Raw genomic sequence first — 22,303 nt, forward strand, 5'->3', positions numbered from 1 at the left:
GAGCCAGGATTCTCTTACTTCAAAGATGATGATTCTAAGACCCAAAGATCAGACACAACTTGCCTAAGGTCATATATCTAGTTAATGGCAGAGCCAGGATTCCAATCCAGATCTGTTGATCTCTCTATCCTATAACATGGGGTACTTAATTTAAGCTGATACTATGGAATTGACTGGCATATTAACCTGCCACACATAAGGCATGCATCCATACTTAACTAGAGTTGCCCCTATCTCTATTGTACCCAAACCACAACCTCTACCCTTATTCTGGTTCAAAAGCATTTTCTTCTTATGGATTAAAGTTAACACTGACATTTCTAGAAGATTATTTCTAGTGGAATTTTTCTAAAAGTCATTTGCCTTATAGAAAAGTTGCTGTTTTTACATCAAACAACACAGTAGCATTGAAGTAAATTCTTTCACTCTTAAGGAGCTTGCTGCAAGGGTACATTATTAAATGAAAGAGACAAGTTGCTGGATTATATAGAATGTCATACCTTTTTTAACAATATGAAATAAGTATGGAAGGAAATACAGAAAAAAATAAATGTCTCAAACTACTTTTTTTTTCCTGTGATAATTTCTAGGGACAATGAGATTGAATGGGCCTTTCCTTTATGGTATCTATATTTCTTTTACTCTTTTAGTAGCTTATATGGGGCTAAAGAATTACCCCCAAAGAAACCCAGGTTCTATTCCTTAGAACCTGTGAATGCTACCTTATATGCCCCCCAAAAGTTTTTGTACATGTGATTAAATTAGAGATCTTTAGGTGGAGATTGTACTGGTAGCCCTGAATACAGTGCAATCACAAGTGTCTTTTTTTTTTTTTTCTTTCCTGGTGCTGGGAGATAGAACCCAGAGCCATGAAAATGTTAGGCACATGTTCTACCACTGAAATACTTCCCCAGCTCAACAAGCACTTTGAGGGGGGGTTGTGAAGAGGGGTTTACTGGGATTAAACCCATAAATGTTTAACCACTAAGCTACATCCTCAGCCCTTTTATTTTATTTTATTTTATTTTGAGACAGGATCTTGCAAAATTGCTTAGGGCCTTGCTAAGTTGCTGAGGCTGGCTTTGAACTTGTAACCCTTCTGCCTCAGCCTCCCAGGTTGCTGGGATTACAGATGTACACCACCACATCTGGCCAAAATGTTCTTATAAAAGGTAGCCAGAGGGAAATTTGAGACAGAAGAAGAAGCAATGTGACCATGACACAAGACACTATGTTGCTGGCTTAGAAGATGAAGGAAGAGAGCATGAGCCAAGGAAGACAAGGAATATTGCTCTAAAAGATGAAAAAGCCAAGCACACAGATTCTCCCATGCAGTCCAGCAGCTCTGCTTTCCATGTACACTTAAAAGAATTGAAAGCAGGATTGCAAAAAGATGTTTGTACACTATGGTACTAGTAGCACTATTCACAAGAGTCAAAAGGTGCAAGCAACCCCATGTGTCCATCAGCTGATGAACAGATAAACAAAATGTGGTATATACATAGAATGGACTATTATTCAGCCTTAAAAAGGGAAGAAATTCTGACATATGCCACAGCATGGATGAATCTAATGCTAAGGCACCCAAGGAAAAGTATTCTAAGATTCCTCTCATATAAGGTACTTAGAGCAGTCAAGTTTATAGACCTTTTAAATTAGAATGGAAGTCGCTAGAGGGTGGAAGAACTGGGAGTGACTGGGTAGCTTTTTTGTTTGTTTTTTTTTTTTTTTTTAATATTTATTTTTTAGTTTTCGGCGGACACAACATCTTTGTTTGTATGTGGTGCTGAGGGTCGAACCCGGGCCGCACGCATGCCAGGCGAGCGCGCTACCACTTGAGCCACATCCCCAGCCCGTTGTTTGTTTGTTTTTAACAGGTACAAAATTTCAGTCGGGGAAGGCAAAAAGTTCTAGGAATGGATAGTGGTGATATTTCTATAATAATTCGAATACAATTAATGTCACTGAACTGTATTCTTAAAAATGGTTAAAAAAGTAAATCACATGTTTATGTAGTTTATCACAATTTTAAAAACAAAAGAAACTGGGTATGGTGGCCCCGTCCTATAATCCCAGCTATTCCAGAGGCTGAGGGAGGAAGATCACAAGATCCAGGCCAACCTCAGCAATTTAGTGAGATTCTGTCTAAAAATAAATTTTAAGAAGAACTGGGGGTGTACCTCAGTGGGAGCACATAACTATCATGTACAAGACCCTAGATTCAATCCCCAGTCTGGCCAAAAAAAGAAAGAAAAGAAAAGAAAACAGATCTTCTGCAGCTTCCATAGGGAGCATGTTCCTGTTGTTAAATATGAGTCACAAGAGGCCATTGTTTGGACAAAACTCCTACACGAGGCCCCAACAGAGCAGGCTTAAAATCGAAGTGGAGTCACACTAAAGTTCCACATCACTAAACTGAAACTAAGCTATTTATCTGAGTTCTGAGAAATCAGGATTAGAGAAGTAACAGGCAAATTTCCCATACAGGCCCAAATTGGAACGATAATCAAGTTCCCTGTGCTTTAATCCTTACACAAAAGAAACAACCTGAAATAACCTGATGTTAACTGATCAGTTATTTTCCTAGTGTTCTTTTTCTCTGTCCCTGCCTTAGAAGGAAAGTAACTTTGAAATCGCCAATCTGGCCAGATGTGGTGGTGCATTCACACCTGTAATTCTAGTACTCAGGAGGCTGAGGTAGGAGGGTCACCAGTTTGGAGACAGCCTCAGCAATTTAGCAAGACCCTGTTCCAATTTTTTCTTTCTTTCTTTCTTTCTTTTCTTTTCTTTTCCTTTTTTTTTTGCTACAAGGGATTGAACTCAGGGGCACTCAACCACTGAGCCACATCTCCAGCCCTGTTTTGTATATTATTTAGAGACAAGGTCTCCCTGAGTTGCTTAGCACTTCACTGTTGCTTAGCCTGGCTTTGAACTTGTGATTCTCCTGTCTCAGCCTCCCAAGCTGCTGGGATTACAGGTGTGCGCCACCATGCCAGGCCCTGTCCCAAAAGATTTTAAAAAACGAAGTGATAAAGTGCCCCTGGGTTCAATCCCCAGTATAAATAAATAAGTAAGTTTTAAGTAGTTTTTGTGTGTATGTGGTTTCCCACATCCAAGATAACCTCCAATGAGCCCCACCTACTGGTATCCAAATACTTGTATCAATCCTTCCTACATTGTACTGTAGGCTGTTGGCATGACGATAGAATCAAGCAAAAGTAATGGGATATTATTTTCTAGAGTAGATTTTTTTAAAAAGGTATTACAGCTTCCATCTTGCATTCCCCCTTCCCCATCTTGCATCATATACATGGGCCGGGAGGGCGGCCTTGCCAGGAGTTACCCTATGGAGAGAGCTGTAAGGCGAGGAACCCTCCAATCACATTCAGTCTTCAAACACTGCAAGCAACCCCAGCTGACAGTTTGACCAAAACTTGATGAAGGACCTCGAGGCAGAACTACCAGCTCAGCCATTCCCAGAAACTGTGAGACACAGTGCATTTGTAGAGTTTGTAAGCTGCTACATTTTGGAGATAATTGGATTCTCCGAAAAAGACAAGTACACTGTTTCCTTCTATCATCTGGTCCAGGATCCAGTCCAGGGACCACTTTTCATTGGTTATTGCCTGTCCTTTGTCACCTCTGGTCTGGGACAGCTCCTCCATCTTCATTTGCCCTTCATGACCTGGATACTTCTAATGAGGACCGGTCAGGTATTTTGTAGAGTGTCTCTCCTGAGTTTTCATTTTAGCAGTGCTACCACCAGAGTGAAGGTTGCATCTTTTTCGGTGCATTTCAAAGGAACTGGAAGCTCATGAACTTACTATTTTATTCTCTGTATTAAGACATTGAAGATGTTTGCAACAGAGATGCTACTTTCATGATTAAAAGTGCATATTATTATTATTATTATTATTATTATTATTATTATTATTTTAACTCTAGGCTCAGCCCTTTCTCAAAAATAATAGCATTGCCTTTCTTTACATATCGTAAGAGGCTTCTGTAGCAGTGGACACTTGGAAAACCTCCCAACACGTTTACTCCTGTTTCTTCTCGGGCACTTCATCTTCAACAGGAACCACTCCTCCCACCCTTGAGTGTCCCCCTCCATTTTCCTGTCGTCCTTCTCTGGTTGCCTCCTCTGCCTTGGTTTTCATTCCAGCCATGCCCCAGATCAGGAAGTGGGTGGACACTGACAAGGTCAGGCTCCCTGACCTCAGGGAGACTCAAGCTCGGGTCTTTGCCTCCCTACTTCTCCTCGCTGCCTGGGTACCTTGCCTTTCTCCCCAACTGTGTGTCTTCCTTATTATGGGACCTGATCCTTCAAGTTTCTCTCTCTCTCTCTCTCTCTCTCTCTCACACACACACACACACACACACACACGCTGTTTCCTTCCAAACATCTTCTCAGGTTATCTGTTCCCCTACCCTGCCACCTCTTCACCTTCTTCCTATTGGAACATGCTAAAGGTTAGACATTCTGGAATAATTTGGGCAGTTGGCCCGTGTCTCATTGGAGGGTTCTTCTTCCTGCTGAGGAAGGTGTGAGCCACCTGGAAACTTAATGTCTCAAATAATTAATGAAGAACAAAACACAAATAGTCACAAATATATTTTCATAAAGCAGAGCCCCTGATAGATCTAGTCCACATGGATGCTGAAACTAGACAAAGGAACGATGGCCCCAGTGGTTTATTTAAGGGAGTACATCAAAGGCAGGGATAAGGTTTCAAGGGCGGAGTCTTGCTTGTGATGTCTTGCCATCAACAGGTTGTTTGGGATCTCGGCAGCTCACACCCATCTCAGGTGCTGTGTGGGATCTTTGGTAGAGTATGAGGGGGAAGTTCACCTGCATCAGGCGATCTATCCCTGTGGGGGTGCCACAGGAAGTTCTCAATGCCAGCCTTATCCCCTCACTAGGCTACGACGCAACACAGCCCACGGACAGCTCTCAACAGGTAGTACTATAAAAATTTTAATGGCCAATTTGTTGAGTTCTGTTTGGCCTCCCTTAACATCAGGAGTGTCATTTGAAGTGGTACAAGTGTCACTTCTCTCCCCTCTGTTCATTTTCCTTCCTTTCCTGCTTCTTCTCTGCACTCTTATAGTATAAAACCTGTGACAAACATCCTCAGGAGTGGGAGTCTCTGTCACCTTGACAATTCTTACCTTGAGTGTAAAAGCAAGATTATTCCTCCCTTCTTACCTCACTAGGCAAGGCAAACTCACTAGAAACAACCTAGAAATGCCAGAGTCATAAATAAATCCCAACTGGATATTAATATCCATGCTTTTGTGACCATTCCAAAAACAGATCCCTGGCATGGTTGGCTAGAAATCCCTACCTGAGCTGTCACATTGCAGACATTGATTCAGATCTTCTGGGAACAACTTTCAGTCTTTCATTTTGAAGAGATGAAGCCAAGCCCCCAAAATTAATGCTACTAAATGAGCAGAAGGTTTTTTTTTCTATTAAAATGCCATATCTATAATAATCAAATGACTCAAGGTGGAGATAGGCTTATCGTCTATTCTTCCATGGACTTGACCTCTACCTCCAGGTCTAAGGTCTGGCTTCAGTCAACGAGCTCATTCTGACCCCTGAACTTGGCAATAGTTCAACTAGTCACAGTGACCAAAGCTAGAGCAATCCAAGTACAGTACAGGACCTCTGCTGGGAATAGTAGGTCCTGGATTCTCTCTCCTATTGTGTGGGAATAAAATTCCCAGAAGCTACCATTCCAGAGCCACAATGAGGAGACTGCTAAAGTTGGAGGAAAGAAGCTGAGAGAGGAGTTGGGTCCTGGCACAGTGAAAGGGTATGCTGGATCAAGCCCTGCCTGAGACCCAAATTGCCCCTTGATTTCCCAGGCAGAGGAGCTGATGCGATCTCTTAATTGTCCAGGCCACTTCACTTGAGTTTTTGGTTTATCGCAATAAAAAAATATACCTCTATACCCATGTACCCAGCTAACAAAGTCTCTGCGTTTCTCCAATTTCCGTGCAGAACTGGTCTCCAAGTTGTGTTAACTATTCCCTCAAATATCTTCTGTATTCCTCCACTGCCTTCTGCACCTATAACAATCTTCCAATTCTGGCTTTTGTCCCCCACCTTGACCTGGACTGTCGCAACAGACTCTCTCTTCACCATTCACTAGTATTCGGTACCTGTCTTTTAAATGCAATCTTTTAAAATGGAAGTAACATCGATTCTCATTAGTCAAAGATGATGTCTTTGGGAATTTCTCCAGTTGCTAAAAATGATGCATGACCCCCAAAATGATAGTATTCACGGGCTCTCGGGGTGATTTCCTGACATGAACAAAGAAATGAAACAAGAGTTCCCTGATGTGTATATTCTCAGCAGAAGCTGAACAAGGTGACGTTCTACTTCTTCATTTCAGCTCTTATGCTGTAAATGTCCTTTCTGCAGTATATTCCGTGTCATGGTTTTTACATTTTTGTGATATCTGTCAGAGATTTTTTCCATTTAAAATGGTTCCCAAGCTTGGTGCTGAAGTGCAGTCTGGTGTTCCGCAACATGAGAAGGAACATACGTGTACAGAGCTGTTGCCAACCGTGAACAAATCAACAGCACATACTAAAAAGGTGTCCTGAGACAGAAACATGCAGAAAAGAAGGTTATGAACTGATTGATTGACAAAAACGTTATGAGCAGAGGCTCATGGGAACCTAGCCTTGTGTATCCCTAGGGACAGTGGCTGAGAGTCTGCTAATTTAGAGTTGAGGTGACTTTATAGATCATGACTACAATGAACCACAAGAGACTATTGATTATATATAGCAACTAAGAGAGACGCCCTCACCCCGTCCTTCTAAGGGCACATCGTGTCATCAAGAGCTCATACTCTGGGTGGAGACAGTTGGCTTTGAAGCCTAGGCCTATCTCTTCCTTTCTTTTCTTCCTTTCTTCTTTCCTTCCTTGTTTTGGTGCTAAGGGTTGAACCCAGGGCTTTGTGCGTACTGATAAGCACATGCTCTACCACTGAACTCGGTCCTCAGCCCCTACCACTTTCAAGATGAGCAATCTTGGACAAGCCACTCAACTTGCCTGAGCCTCTGTTGCCCCTTTGGTAAAATGAGGATTATTGTGCTGAGAGAGTTAAACAATATTATCACAGAACTTGGCCAAGTTCCAGAGAGAGTCAACACTCAACAAGTAGTCGTTACAACTTCTGTTAGTTTTATTGAATTCAGAGTCAGTCTGCACACACTGCGAAATGGCTGGGGAGTGCCAGGTTGTCTAGGGAAGGAAGTCACACACACACACACACACACACACACACACCCGCAATTATTGACCTGCTCAGTGAAGGAGAAAGTGGTACAGAGTGTGAGTCTGTGATATCCCCACCAGACTGTAAGCTCCTTGAGGACCAGAACTGAGTCTTGCCCATTCCTTGGTAGACACCATGGCAAATGAGTATGCTTAGAAGACAGAGAGAAAGGGAGGGAGGGAGAGAAAAAGAGAGAGAGAGAGAGAGAGAGAGAGAGCGAGAGAGAGAGAGAGAGAGCACACACTGGGGTAGAATTGAAGCTGTCATTTGCTGGTTGTGCCAACTTGGACAAATCACCTTGCTTTTCTCACTTATAAACAGGATAATGATGTCCATCCTGTAGGGACAGTGTCACTATAAGTACAATAGAGTGTCACTATCAGTACAATAATCCCCTACAATGTCTGACATGTGGAACTTTCAATAAATGCTGGTTTCCCTACCCTTGCAGCAGCCAGCCAGCTTCCTGGCTTATAGTCCTCACTTAATAAATTACCTGCCGAGTTAGCTGTGCCTTGACTTGATGGGGCTTTAGGGGTCCTGCTTGCTGAGCTGAACTTGCAGCAAACTGTCCCATGAGGAGGAGCTGGACTGACTGCCACCCCCTCACATCTTCCTCTAGGAACCCCTTCCAAAAAAGCCCCCAACTCTTCTTCTTTTGTTCTGTTAGGAATGGAGCAGAGTCATGAGGTAGGAAAGAAGCAGTTTAAAGTTGAAATCCCTGTCTGGATGTTCAACTGTGTGTAAGTCCTGTACTATCCCAACCTCTGCACTTATCTTTATATCTGCCCTAGCACCTAGAAATCCTAGCAACTGATATTAGTTGCACACTTAGTATGTATCTGGCACTGTACCAGATACTTTATGAAAATTAGACATTGGGACATGGAGATTTAAAAGATTGTTCAAGGGCACACAGCTACTAAGTGCTAGAACTGGGATTTGAACCCTGGCAGTGTGGCTCCAGAGCCTCTGCTCTAACCACTAGCACCAGGCTGCCTCCCTTCCTGCTGCTGCACAAACCTGCTTGCTAAAGACGAGTTAAATATGTGCTGAAAAAGAAAGCAACACACCTGTCAACTGGCCATCATCCCACCTGGCCAGCCTGCCCCCTGCACAGGCAAAGACAAAGATGAAAGGGACACTTTCTTTCTTGTTCCAAAGATCATCTGTCCTGGTTCTCTTCAAGTCAAGCCTCAGCTTCTTCAAACCATCACTGTTAAGCACTGACTAAAAAAAACAGTTTCCTACTAGCTATCATCTTTGCTTCTTAGGAAGTAAACTCAGGGCTCGGGTGAACCGTGTCTTCACCTTGGTTCTTACTGACATGAAGGTTAAGGCTGGCATCTATGGGTCCAAAGACTCACGGTGACTTTTATAAATCTAAAGTCCCAGAGGTCAGTAACTAAGAAAATGAGGATGAGTGCCCTTCTGAAATTTGTTACAAAGTATCTGGACCTTGAGGGTACAGAAATCAAATCTGTGTTTTCCTGAGAGCCTGATACTAAAGAAAGGACCCACTACCGAAAGTTATCTCTTTCATTAACTTTTAAAACTTTTGGTTATTTTCCCCCAAATGCTTTATAGTTTTTGAGTGTATAGGAAAAAAACTCCCTGAGTGACTCACATCACAATTATTCTTGGACACAGAAACAGACTTTGGGATTAAGCTTATAATCTGTTTATTACAGGGGAGGAGAAAATCCTTTCCATTGCCACAAATCTCCTTAGGCCTTGTGATTGCTTCTAGAAAAAGATAATCCTATTTGAAGATATACCAAATTTATAAAACAATACTGAGTTACATTTGACCTAAAGATATTCAGAATTCATTATTGTTAGTCTCAGAAGGGGCTATAGGTGACACATTTTTCCCCCCAAGGATATTAAATATATATTCCCCATTCTTTGGTGATATCTTCAATTTTAATGAATAAATTTTCCTAAGATCCTGTAGCTCTTATATTTCCACTAATGATTTGGCATTCAGTCATACCACCTTTTGGCACCTCTTGTATTCTTGTAGAGCTAATTAGCCTTTGAATTTGTGTGCATGTATCTTGTCTTCCAAGTAGTCTATAAATTAATGCAATCCATTATCACACTCCTCTGATCCTCGATCAGCAATCATTTCATACACAGAGGTCAACAAAGTTACTTCCAAAGATCTGGTTACTTCCAATGGTCCATCCCAAATGACAAGTACAGAGCTCACAGGTCTCAGTTTCCTACTCTGCTTAATTTGTGGGGTGTAGAGATTGGGTGTGCAAAGAATGTAACCAGTGCCAGATGCATGGAGAGAGCTTGGGAACTGGCCAGTTGATATTAATAATAATTAATAATAACAATAAAGCAATTCCCCATAATATCTTTCAGGTAAGGGCTCTGGCGTGTCCCTTACCTGTCTGTGGCTTCCCAGTGGCTGATGACAAACATCTCAGGTAGAGAGGACAGTATCAAATATGGCTGTACTTTTTCTTCCCTCTAACTAATTACCCTTCAGAATTCATATCTAAGGATCACTGAAGTCCCTTCTTTCTAGTCTCTTCTCTTCCTTCTCATATCCCATAGTTTCTTTTTTTTTTTTTGACCCTTTTGTCCTCCCTGCTCCCTCGACATAGTTTCTAAATCTATAAGACAAACCAGCTTCTCTCTTCCTAATATTGATTGCCCTCCAATAAGCCGAGTGATCTCCTTTTCACGGGGGATGGAGAGATAAGAATTAAGGAGAAGAAGTGACTGGAACAATAACAGGTACAAAATCACTGTCACCATCATTAGCATCTCAATTCGCTACCTGGAGCCCAAGGAACAAGGAGGGAAGGAAGGGAAGGAGAAAAGAGAACTTGAGCTTAGTCCAATGCCTGGTCAAAGGAGAAGAAGAAAAAAAAAAAGAGAAGATGGAGGAGGAAGACAAGAAAAGGAGGAGAAATAGAAGAGGAGAAAGAGTGGAAGGAGGAGAAGAACTAGAAGGAAAAGACGGGCATGGTTGAGGAAGAGCAGATCCATGACATGGGGCAGGAAATAAGCTTTGACTCTCCTGGCCCTCAGTCCAGGGAAGGGAAATGCCATTTAAATCTGGACCACTCTGTTCCCAGAAGGAGGAGAAGGATGTTAACAGCCCTCATTATAGAGCCCCCATCACAGGCCGGGTTATGGGTTGCACTGGGAGATAATAAGCAGTTTTTTCTTCCCATCCTCATCAGGTGGGGACCAAGAGAACATATATGGAGCAGTCGGTGCAGTGCCTGGCACAATGGGAGCTCCCAATATGGCCAGCCCTGGTATTTCATGTCGGGCTGCCCCTTCTGTGTGAGTGGGGCAGGCAAGGCCTGCAGTGTGTACTTCGAGCAAAGGTGCCGGATCATTCGGGATGACAAGTTGCAGAGAGAAGCCCATTCAACACCCTTCTCCTCGGTAGGTCCTCACTCGTCTACAAAGCATGGGCTGGGGCAGGGTCTTTGTCTCGGTTCAACTTCTGCTTGTCAAATGTCTATATTCATGCACATGACCCAGGAGCAATGCTGTCAGCAGCAAAGAGCTAACAGATATCGCTGGTGTGACGGAGCTGGCAGAGTCAGCAGCAAAATCAAAGCAATGCAGAAGTCAAGCCAAGATACATTAGCACTAATTTCCTTCCCAGTGCTTCCTTATTCTGTGAAGTGTGTAGGGGGAAAGGCCCATCTGAATGAATGGGGAGCTTGAATAATGAAATTTTAAAAAGGGAAAAGGAAAGGAGGAAGGGAGGGAGGGAGAGAAACCAAATGTAAGTGAATCACTTCTAAGCCCAAACAGTAAAAAGAAAAGAAAAAATGCTGACAAAAATTTTCCCAAGTAGAGGTTGGTCCTGTTGATCCTATTTGAATAAATCCTTTTAAATAGTCTGACATTAGGCAACTGTTCATGGAATGGAGACTGCCAAAGTGCCTGGTGGAAGGGATTTTTTTTTAAGAGTGTTTACCATTTTTTCACCTGGGTCTTTTTCCCATATTGACTCTGCTCAACAGATCTGAAGACCATGACTAATCCCAATCAAAATAACCAGGATTTGGACTGAATTGTGCTAGTCGCAGATCATCTATTCAATTCAATCCATCCAACCGTGTCCCAACATCTTGTATTGTTCTAAGCACCATCTCCAATCCTGAGGATCCGAAGAAAGAAGACACTCCTGAGACACATGTTCTCAGGAGCTAGGGTTTGATGGTGGAGACAGGCAATGGGACCCCCTCACCTGTGATAAGTGTGTGTCAGAACACAGAGGAGGGACACTTTTCTCAACCTGGGGATGAAGGGGAGGGCAGTCAGGGGAGGTATAGATCAGGAAAGGCATCCTGGAGGAGGCCATTTCAGTGTAATCCCCCTCCTGTGATAGCAAAGGCCATTCTGACTGTTCATTCTTCAAAGTCCCGAAATGAAATCTAGGAAGACGGGTAAAGGGAGGGAGGATGGGAATAGGAAAGATGGTAGAGTGAATCAGACATAACTTTCCTATGTTTATATATATATATATATATATATATATATATATATATATATGAATATATGATTAATGTAACTCCACATCATGTACAACCACAAGAAGGGGAAGTTATACTCCATGTATGTATGATATATGAAAACATACTCTTATTGTCATGTATATCTAAAAAGAATTTTAAAAAGGAAGCTATACATAAAAATTAATAGTTTGGGGGCTGGGGTTGTGGCTCAGTGGTAGAGCACTCACCTAGCATGAGTGAGGCCCTGAGTTCGATCCTTAGCACCACATAAAAATAAATAAATAAAATAAAGGTATTGTATTCAACTATAACTAAAAATAAATATAAAAAATTAATAATTTTATTAAATATTACATTTTTGTGATGTTATACTAATTCATAAAAATGCATTGTCAAATTTAATATTATTATAAGATAATAGGAAATATTATTATAAAAAAGGAAACATGATTAGCTGTACTTTCATAAAATACTTAAAAGTCGAATAATTACATTTATATTTAAGCAAAAATATTGGATGTTGAAGTTTTGCTTCATTTTATAGTATCTACAATATTGAGCAAATGATAAGGATTAAGAAAAAAAAAAGATGGGTAGTGAAGTCTGTAGAGTCCTCTGGCTTCTCTAGTCATGAAGAGCTGGCTGAGACATCTTCAGGCCCCTTGCCCCACCAATAGTGGCCATGAGCAGAAGTCTCCAGGAATTGCATTGAAATTACACTAATGTATGCACCAGCATCTCATTAACACTCTCTGCCAGAAGACAGCTTGTAAATAATTCATTGGTTTTGCTCTAGAATAACCAAGGGGTCTGAATTCCCCTGCAGAAGGGCCAAGCCTCAGCAGCTGGGGAAGGCTGTCCTGCTCCCAGCCCGGGGAGGCTTCCCTGGGGCATGAGGACTGCTCTGATAAACCAAGCCCAAAGCAATGCAGCCGCTTCCCAAAGAGACCTAGAAAGGAGATCTGCAGAAAAGGGGCAATGAACCAAGGTGACCGCTTTCCCAACAGAATATTCAGTGTCATGAAGCTGAAAATAAGCCTGGCCCTGCCTTCCCTGAGATGCCAGATGTGCTATACAGAAAGACATCCATGACCAAATGACAGAAACTTGGCCTCACAGAGGGCTTTCACACAGCATTTAACGAAGGGCATCCCAAACATGGTTGGCCATGGAATTGGTTTTTTTATCTTGTATAATTATTGAGGGGGACTATATTACTGTGATAGATTGTGCTGCTATACACTAATATCTTGCCCTATTTTTTTTTTAAGGTGCTGGAGGTGGAACCCAGCGCCTCACACAGGCTAGGCAAGTGCTCTACCACTGAGCTACATCCCCAGCCTTCCTTTTTTTTTTTTTTTTTTTAATAGCTGAGGAACTTATTAGCATTCATTGGAAACTAGCTTTCTGTAGAGTTTACTCTAGGGGTGCTGCCTAGCTTCCAGTATTAATCAGGGCTCGAGTTAGAGATTTTAAGGGATTGGCTCACATGTCTGTGGAGTCCAAAATTTGCAGGACAGGCGAGTGGGCTGGAGATCCAGGGAAAAGTTGAAGTTCAATTTCAAAAGCAGTCTGCTGGCAGATTTCCCTCTTGCTCAAGGAAGTTGGTCTTTTTCCATTTTCTAAATTATCAACTCATTTTTTTTAACTGGTTCTATTTGGTTAGACGTGACAGTAGAATCCATTTTGATATAATTATACAAGCACGGAATATATCTTATTCTAATTAGGATGCCATTCTTGTGGATGTACATGATGGTGGGACTCGCTGAGGTGTTCTCATATATGTACCTAGAAAGATCATGTCAGATTTATTCCATTATTTTTTATTTTTCCATCCCTCCACCATCCCTCTATTCCCTTTTGTCTAATCTGTTGATCTTCTATTCTTCCCTTCTCCAACTTATTGTGGATTAACTTCCATATATCAGTGTAAACATTTGACCTTTGGATTTGGGGGATTGGCTTTTTTCACTTAGTCTCCAGATTCATCCATTTACTGGCAAATGTCATAAAGTTATTCTTCTTAATGGTTGAGTAATTCTCCATTGTGTATACATACCACATTTTCTGTATCCATTCATCTGTCAAAGGGTACCTAGATTGGCTCCATGGCTTAGCTATTATGAATTGCTGACACATATGAACTGTGCAGATTAATGGAATTTACTATGATATTTCAATCATGCACATATTGTGCATTGATCATGTCCATTCACCCTTCTTCTACGCTTGTTACCTTTGTCCCCCCACCAGTTTTTTTCTCTTAAGACCTTCAACTAATTGGATGAGGACTATCCCCAACATTACAGAGGGTAATCTGCTTTTCTGAAAGTCCACTGATTTAAATGTTAATCTCATCTAAAGTGCCTTCACAAGAAATAGCTAAAATAATTTTTCCGTATTTTTTATTGGTGCATTATCATTGTACATAATGGTGAGATTTGTTGTTACCTGTTTGTACATGCACACAGTAGAATAATGTTTGACCAAATATCTAGACACCAGGACCCAAAGTTAACGCTTAAAATTAACCATCACAGTGCCTAATGTCATGTCATGTTCCTGCACGTGGTGTTAGCAAGGGAGTCCAACTGGGGCAGGAGGAGCCAAACCTTCTAAGTGGGCTCACTGTGATGCCCAGCCAGTCTGAGCTGGCTGAGGGCTGGATCTCAGCTGGCCTAGTTTCTCTCATGGGCTTCTTCCTGGGACTGCCTGGGCTTCTTCTGGCAAGGAGACGGGACTTCACAGGTTCTATGACATATTGCAACCCATCCTGTGACCTCAGTTATTTATATTTTCCTCACATGCAAAATATACTCACTCCCAAACGGCTCATCCCTCTCCCATGTCAGGCTTGAGGAGCAAATCTCATCATCTAATAAGGTTGGGTGTGGATGTGGCTTCCTAGGTGCAGTTCAAAAATGGCCGCAACACCTTCCACCATCATCTCCTCTCCCCTTAAATCTGGGAGGAAGTGAGTGTGGTGGCACATGCTTGTAATCCCAGTGGTTCAGGAGGCTGAGGCAGGAGGATCACAAGTTCAAAGCCAGCCTCAGCTATGGCGAGGCACTGAGCAACTCAGCGAGACCCTGTCTCTAAATAAAATACAAAATAGGGCTGGGGATGTGGCTCAGTGGTAAGCACCCTGTGTTCAATCCTGGATACAAAAAAAAAAAAAAAAAGCCTGGGAGGAGGAGCTCTGTCGACCATGTTGACAAATAGAAGACAGCAAGGTGACACTGGTCCTGGGCCTTAAGAGACTGGGGCTTTCTACTCTCTGTCTCTTGGAACACTTAACTCTGGACTGGAACCACCCTGCATTCTAATAACCCTGAAGACCACTGTGCTGAAGAGGCCACCTACAGATGCTTCAGTCAACTGTCACCGCTGATCCCAGTCATCCAACCACTCCAGCAAGGATCCAAACATGACCCCCGCCCCAAAGCCATCTCAGACCCTCTAGACCAGCCCAGACACCCGCTGAGGACCACACTGAAAACCTTCCTGGGCACCATGAGACACAGACCTGTCCAGTGGAGCCCTGCCCAAATTCCTCACCCATAAAAGCATGAGCTACATTAAAATAGTTTTAATAGATAAGAGATAATAACAGAAACAAACAGTATTCTAACATCTTTTAGTTCAGTTGTTTATAATTCTTGGTTTTATGTTTTATAGCAGAAACTTCTTTCCCAATAAAATCTCACATGGAATCCTGACCATCTCTTGGTTTTGTCACCTTAGGGAGTTACTTAACATCTCAGTTTCAGTTTCCGCATCTGCGGGCGGGGGGAGTAGAAACTATTGCTGACTCCCTCTGCTATTCCTGACCCTTCTGGGTGATGGAAAAGGACAGAGGGAAGCCCCAAGCTGAGTCCACCCAGAAGAATGAGCAGCCGCCACTTCATGAACCTGGGATTCTGGGGTTTCTCTCTGAGCATCTTGGACTACTTCAAAGACAGCAAGCGAGACAATGAGGATATACAGCCACTGAGATTTAATTTACACCAACTGACTGCACCCAGGAATTTCAAGAGAGGCCTCAGACAACCCTAGCACACAAATTCAAGTTTACCAATTGTCCTGAAAACCCGTTCAGTACCTCCAGTCCTCAGGCCTCTGCAACACCAGCCCCAGAGCCCCCTGCTGCTCCCAACTCCTCCCCACACCCTCCTCCAAGATGAAAAGAGCCAGACCACAGCTGGTTCCACCTCTAATTACTGATTTCTTCATTTGCTTGATTTTCCTTCTCTCACTCTAATGTCAATACCAGAAGGAGGAGGTTGTCAGGGCAACCCAGAGAGGAGGCAGGAAGTCCATCCTTGACTGAAACCTTAACCCTGTTTGGTGAAACACCCACTGGGTTCTGCTGCCCTCCTTTCTGGTAGCAAGAATGTAAAAATCTGACATTTTCTGGAGGTTTTCTCCCTTCTGATAACATCTCCTTCCTCCTCTCCATTCTCCCTCCTACTTTCTGCAAACTCAGCCTGACCTGCATATATTCTGAATTTAGCAGCTTAACTCCTGTTTACTAGCTTCGCTTTTTCTCCCTGACACACTCCACTGAGATTCTTTCATTACTCTGGCTGATCAGCACTGGCCACACCACCCTCCCCAGCACATAGTGGTAGAGGGGGTGCTGAGGGTGTGGGGTGGACGCACAGAAGACCGCAGGGCGTGTTCATGGTTTTATTAATCCCCATCTCGCTGGTGGGAATTTTCCACTCGTGTCCTTTACCTCGCTCCGGGTCCAATCCCGGATCTCACATTGCATGTCACTGTCTTGTTTCCTGAGTCTCCTTTCATCTAAGACACCTCTTCAATCTTGCTAGTCTTTTATGACCGTGCCACTCTGACAAGTCCTGTTCAGGTACTGTGTAGAATTCTCCTCAGGTTGGGTTTATCTGAGATTTTCTCATGATTAGGTTGAGGTAATGCTTTTTGGAAAGGAATACAACAGATGTCGATTTGTGAATTATATCAGGGATACCTGATCTCGATATGTTTTACTCCTGGTGATGTTGTCTTGCTTAAGGTGAGGTCTGCTTGGTTACTGTTTTTCATTTGAAATGAATAATTTTTTGTCAAAGCCCTTTTAAAAATTTGTTCTAATTTTTTTGTACACGACAGCAGAATGCAATCAGTTCATAGTACACAAATGGAGCACAATTTTTCATTTCTCTGGTTGTACACAAAGTAGAGTCTTGGTTGTAAGCAACAGAAACTGACTTTGGGGTTAGAAAAAAGTTTATTGCGAAAGCACCCAGGTGAGGAAGAAGAATTGTGATTTGAACCTACATGCTACATTTTGCTTGCTTTTGACAAATCAATAAGCATCTATTGAGACTTTCTGTGTTCCAGACACTGGAGATAAAAACTTAAACAAAGACTTGTTCCCTGAACTCAATTATTAACACTGTGTTGGTATTTCTGGTCCTAAGCAGAGTGCCAGGCTCTAGGCAAGTTCATTACTCAGGGTAGTAGTCAGCCTCCAAGACGGCTGCAGTGATTGCCAGTTCCTGCCTCACATGCTGGGGAGTTGCTGCATATATTGTCCTGTGAAACTAATATGATATGGTGGAAGTGATAGCGTGTGTTCTCCAAGGCTAGGTCATAAAAAGCATTGTGACTTCAGCCTCATTTGCTGGAATCACTGGCTCTGGGACAGGTAGCTGTTATGTCACAAGGACACCCATGGATTCACATCCATTGGTGATGATTTCTGATAAGTTACTACTGTGATGTTTGCCTGATGCTGATTTCTTGTAGCCATCATTACTTATACATTTATTAGTTGGAGTTTTACTGTAAAGAAGAACTGACCCTTCTCCTTATTTATTTTGGTGAGAAATGGAACCCTCCTGCTGACAGCCACTGAAAGGAGCCATTTTTAAGCAGATCCTTGAGTCCCAGTCAAGCATTCTGCATTCTGGCTGGCATCTTGTCTCAGTAGCATGAGAAACCCAGAGCCAGAATGACCTAGCCAAACCACTCCTAAATTCCTGACCTGCTAACATTGTGTGAGATAATACTTGTTGTTTTAGGTGGCTAAGTATTGGGGTAATTTGTGCATAAATAAATAATACAATGAATGAATGAATGTCAGACCTCATTTTCCCCTCCTGTGCCCCATGTTTCCTATCATAACTTTGTCATGACCATATTTAGTTGTTTACATGACTGTATCCCCTGAAAACAGAGATGGTCCTTTATCTCCGGGCGCCTAGTATCTGCTGTCATACTTAACATACAGCAGGCACTCAATAAATATTTGTTGAATGGATGAGTACAGAGAGAGAATTGGAGTCTTATACCTTTTTTAAAACTATATTTATTTAGTTGTAGAATGACACACAATATCTTTATTTATTTTTATGTGGTGCTGAGGATCAAACCCAGGGCTTCACACATTCGAGTCAAGTGCTTTACCCCTGAGCTACAGCCCCAGCTTCTTAAACCTATCTTTATCTTTGTAGGATTTGAAACAAACCTACAAAACAGTGCCAGTGGGGAGAAGGAAAAGGGATTGATATTTAGAACCCTGAAATCATTATTTCTTTTAATTTCCAATCAGTGCGTTCCACAGGTATTCGAAATAGAAGCAGGTGTGTTTAGTAAGGCAATCAATGTCCTCCCACAGCCCACTTGGGGTGAGGAATAGCACTTCCTTCTAAATCACAAAGGTATAAAGTGACCCTTCAGAGGTCACTTCAGAGAGCCGACTTATTATTGGTTTGGCAGGGAAAGCTCACAGTGTTCGGAAATCAGTTATATTCAAAATGTGCTTCTTATTCAGGTGTGATGGTGCATGCCCGTAATCCCAGCTACTTGGGAGGCTGAGGAGGAGGATCACAAACTCAAGGCCAGCCTAGGCAACTTAGTAAGACCCTGTCTCAAAATTTTGAGTAGGGCTGGCGATGCAGCTTAGTGGCAGAGCACTTGCCTAGCATATGCAAGACCCTGGATACCACACACACACACACACACACACACACACACACACACACAATCTTCTCTCCACTTAATTAGAAAATTACTAAGCAACCATAATTCATAATTTAAAAATCATGAGAACTATTAATCCATATGTAAAATATATAATTTTCAGTGGGAAAAGCAGGGATAAAATTACACGTGCTCATGACAACTGTGTTGGACAGCTCTTCAGGTCCTCCTAGCTCCATCTGTCCCTCAGTCACTACCAGGGAAACTGATACTGCATCAACTCCAATCTCCTTTCCCCAGGGGTAGCCTGATCTACACCCCATGCCCCTTGCCTCTTGCCCCAGGGGCTTCTCTATTGATACCATTGCCTGTGTACCTAGAGGAACCCCCTCAGCACCACGGAAGGGAAACCCAGTGAGTGGGGAATTAACACCCCACGGGGCAAGCCTTTGAGTGACGGGGATTGACAGCCAATGGGAAATGCCACTTTCTCTCTCCTCCCTTGGAGATCTTCATATGGCTCCCCAGATGGTTCCAGAGACAGTACCTGGTGTCATTCAGCTGCAGTCTACTCCATCATACATCTTTGTGCTCTTTGTTTCCTCATGTCTCATTCTTGCTCCCTGGAATCACATTTCTTTTCTTTCTTTTTTTTTTTTTTCCTTTTTTTGGTAGTGGGGATTCATCCACTGAGCCACATCCCCAGCCCTATTTTGTATTTTATTTACAGACAGGGTCTCACTGAGTTGCTTAGGGCCTCACTTTTGCTGAGGCTAGCTTTGAACTTGTGATCCTCCTGTCTCAGCCTCCTGAGTTGCTGGGATTATAGGCATATGCCACTACGCCTGGCTGGAATCACATTTCTAATGAAAATTCCTGCACAAAAATCATTGTCTTAGTCTCTGCTATTTGGGAAAAGCAGGCCAAGACAAACATCAGGACATTAGGGAAAAAAATGTATTCATAGAGAATGCAAAAGAAGACCCTAGTACAATGGCAGGAGTTGTGTTAGGGTGGAAGGATTATGAGTGAATCTTTCCCCTTTTCTCCATTTAAAATTTTTCTTCAATGAAACTACTTTCATAATTAAGAAGTTTACATTTAAAACATCATTTCCACATCAGAAGTCATTGTCAGAATGGTCCTAAAGGGGATAGAAGCACTGACAGAATGTCATTCTCAGCCAGGTGCAGTCGCACACGACTGTAATCCCAGCGGCTCAGGAGGTTGAGGAAGGAGGACTGCAAGTTCAAAGCCAGCCTTAGCAAAAGCAAGGCACTAAGAACTCAGTGAGACCCTGTCTCTAAATAAAATTCAAAATAGGGCTGGGGATGTGGCTCAGTGGTCAAGTGCGCCTGAGTTCAACTCTGGTTTCCCCCTCCACCCCCCAAAAAAGAATGTCATTCTCAGGACTTTGTTCAGATGCTAATAATGATCCTTAAGGAACTGGGCAAGGGAGAGACACCCAGAGCCATATTGGTCTGGAATGGAAGAGAATTCAGGGTGTGGAGCAAATTGACCAGAACAGTCTGTCCTCTCTGCAAGTTTCTGAGTTTGGCATAGAGTAGTTTTCCGCTTTCTAACCAGCTCTAATTTGTTAAAAGGTGAAAGATTTATTTGGTTTGAAGACAAACCAGAATATGATCAGCTCTAGTTTGGGCATTTTTAAAATCAATGATGGCACATATAACATACTTCAAAGCCCCTTTAGGAAAAACTCTTCAGCTTCTTTGAGGTCTCCCTGTCCCATCAGTCAATGGCCAATATCAGAGCCAGAGTTCCTGGAGAAGTTAGGTAGGAGGTGGAGGTCCCTTTATGAGTTCTTATGGGTAAGAATAATCAAGACAATATCTTTTGGGTGGAAAAAAACATCTTGGAGCCTAGAGGAAACAGGATGCATGGAGGGTAGGTCAGGAGCAGGGCAGGGTGAAGAAGGAAGGGACAATCCTCTGGGCCGGGCTGGAATCTGAGAGTCTCCATCTCCAGCCTGGCCCAGTGGGCAGGACTAGTTTTAAGAGCAAGACACCCACTCGATGCTGTCAACAGTGAAAGAAAAGAAGAGGAGGCCTGGAAATTTCCAGCCCCAAATCCCTTTGACGCCTGCAGTTCTCAGCAATGTTTCCAGAGTCGCCCAGATGGGTTGGTTTTTCTTTCCATGCAAATAGTTTAGAAAATGTCTTCAAGAAATCCCTGGAAATTCAGGAAGCCAGATGACAGGGCGTGTGGAGGAGCCCCTAGGCCTGCCTTTACTTCTGGTGCCTCTGGAAGTGGGCGAGAGTAATTAGGAAGGGGCTATTACTAAATGGCATACTTCAAGGAGACAAGGAGGCCTGGTGAGGGAAAGTCAGCCAGGAAAGCAGCCTCTTGCCCACACTCTCCCCTCCAGCCACACACACACACACACACACACATACACTCACCCCCCCACACACACACGTCCCCAAGTTCAGTGGTGTGCACATAAAGGCTTGACAATCCTCTTTCTGGAGTGAGGGAGCCTGATGTGTTTGCCAATTTCCATGGTGTAAATGTACTCCCGCGATGGCGGATTTCAAGGGACCAATACTTTAACACCAATTTGCAAAATTTCCTGAATCTTTGACAGTGGGTTCTTGTGATCCTATATGAATTGTCTTCCACACACTATTGTACAAGTCAGTCCAATAGCACCTGTTGGTCCCCTTAGATTCTAAGTAACATGCTAGACACTTGTCATTGGACAAACACCCTCTCAAACCCTGAGAAACAATTCTTTCTGCTAACTAATGCTCTGTTCCAGACTAGATACCCACCTAGCCAGCCATGCAACATCTGGGAACTCAGTGGCTGCTGAATGGAACCAGGTGGAACGGGTTCTAGTCATAAAGGCCACAGTGTGGTCCCGCTACTCACCCCAGACTAATTATCATCTCACCGTAATATATGACCCTAATAAAATTCCCACCTGCCAGTGCTTTCTAAATCTGATCCACTTCTAACCCAGACTGAAACCAACCTATGAAAGGATGGGAAAAAAAAAAAAAAAAAAGCAAGCCCTCAGTTCCAGGAGAGACAACCTCCTCTCCAAGAAGTCATGGATAGTCCTGCTCTTTAACTAACAACATCCTCTACTTTCTCCCCATATTCTTTTTTTTTTTTATCAGTGAAAGTATCTTTTGGCAATAGAATTTTCTCCCCTTACTCTTTCTTTGTGGGGGTGGGGGGTACTGGGGATTGAACTCAGGGGTACTAGAATACTGAGCCACATCCCCAGCACTATTTTGTACCACTGTGCCATGGCACCCGGCCTCACCTTACTCTTTTTTTTCTAAATTTCTTTTAATTAGGTATATATGACAGCATAATGCATTCTGGTTCATTGTACACAATTGCAGCACAATTTTACTTTTCTATGGTTGTACACAATATAGTATTGCACCATTTGTGCAGCCATACATGAACCTAGGGTAATGATGTCCATCTCATTCCACCATCTTTCCTACTGCCATTCTCCCCTCACCACGCTTCTCCCCCCTTTGCCCCATCAAAGTTCTTGCATTTTTCCCATCCTCC

The sequence above is a fragment of the Marmota marmota genome, unplaced genomic scaffold, assembly GCF_001458135.2.
Source record: "Marmota marmota marmota unplaced genomic scaffold, marMar, whole genome shotgun sequence".
Lineage (NCBI taxonomy): Eukaryota > Metazoa > Chordata > Mammalia > Rodentia > Sciuridae > Marmota > Marmota marmota.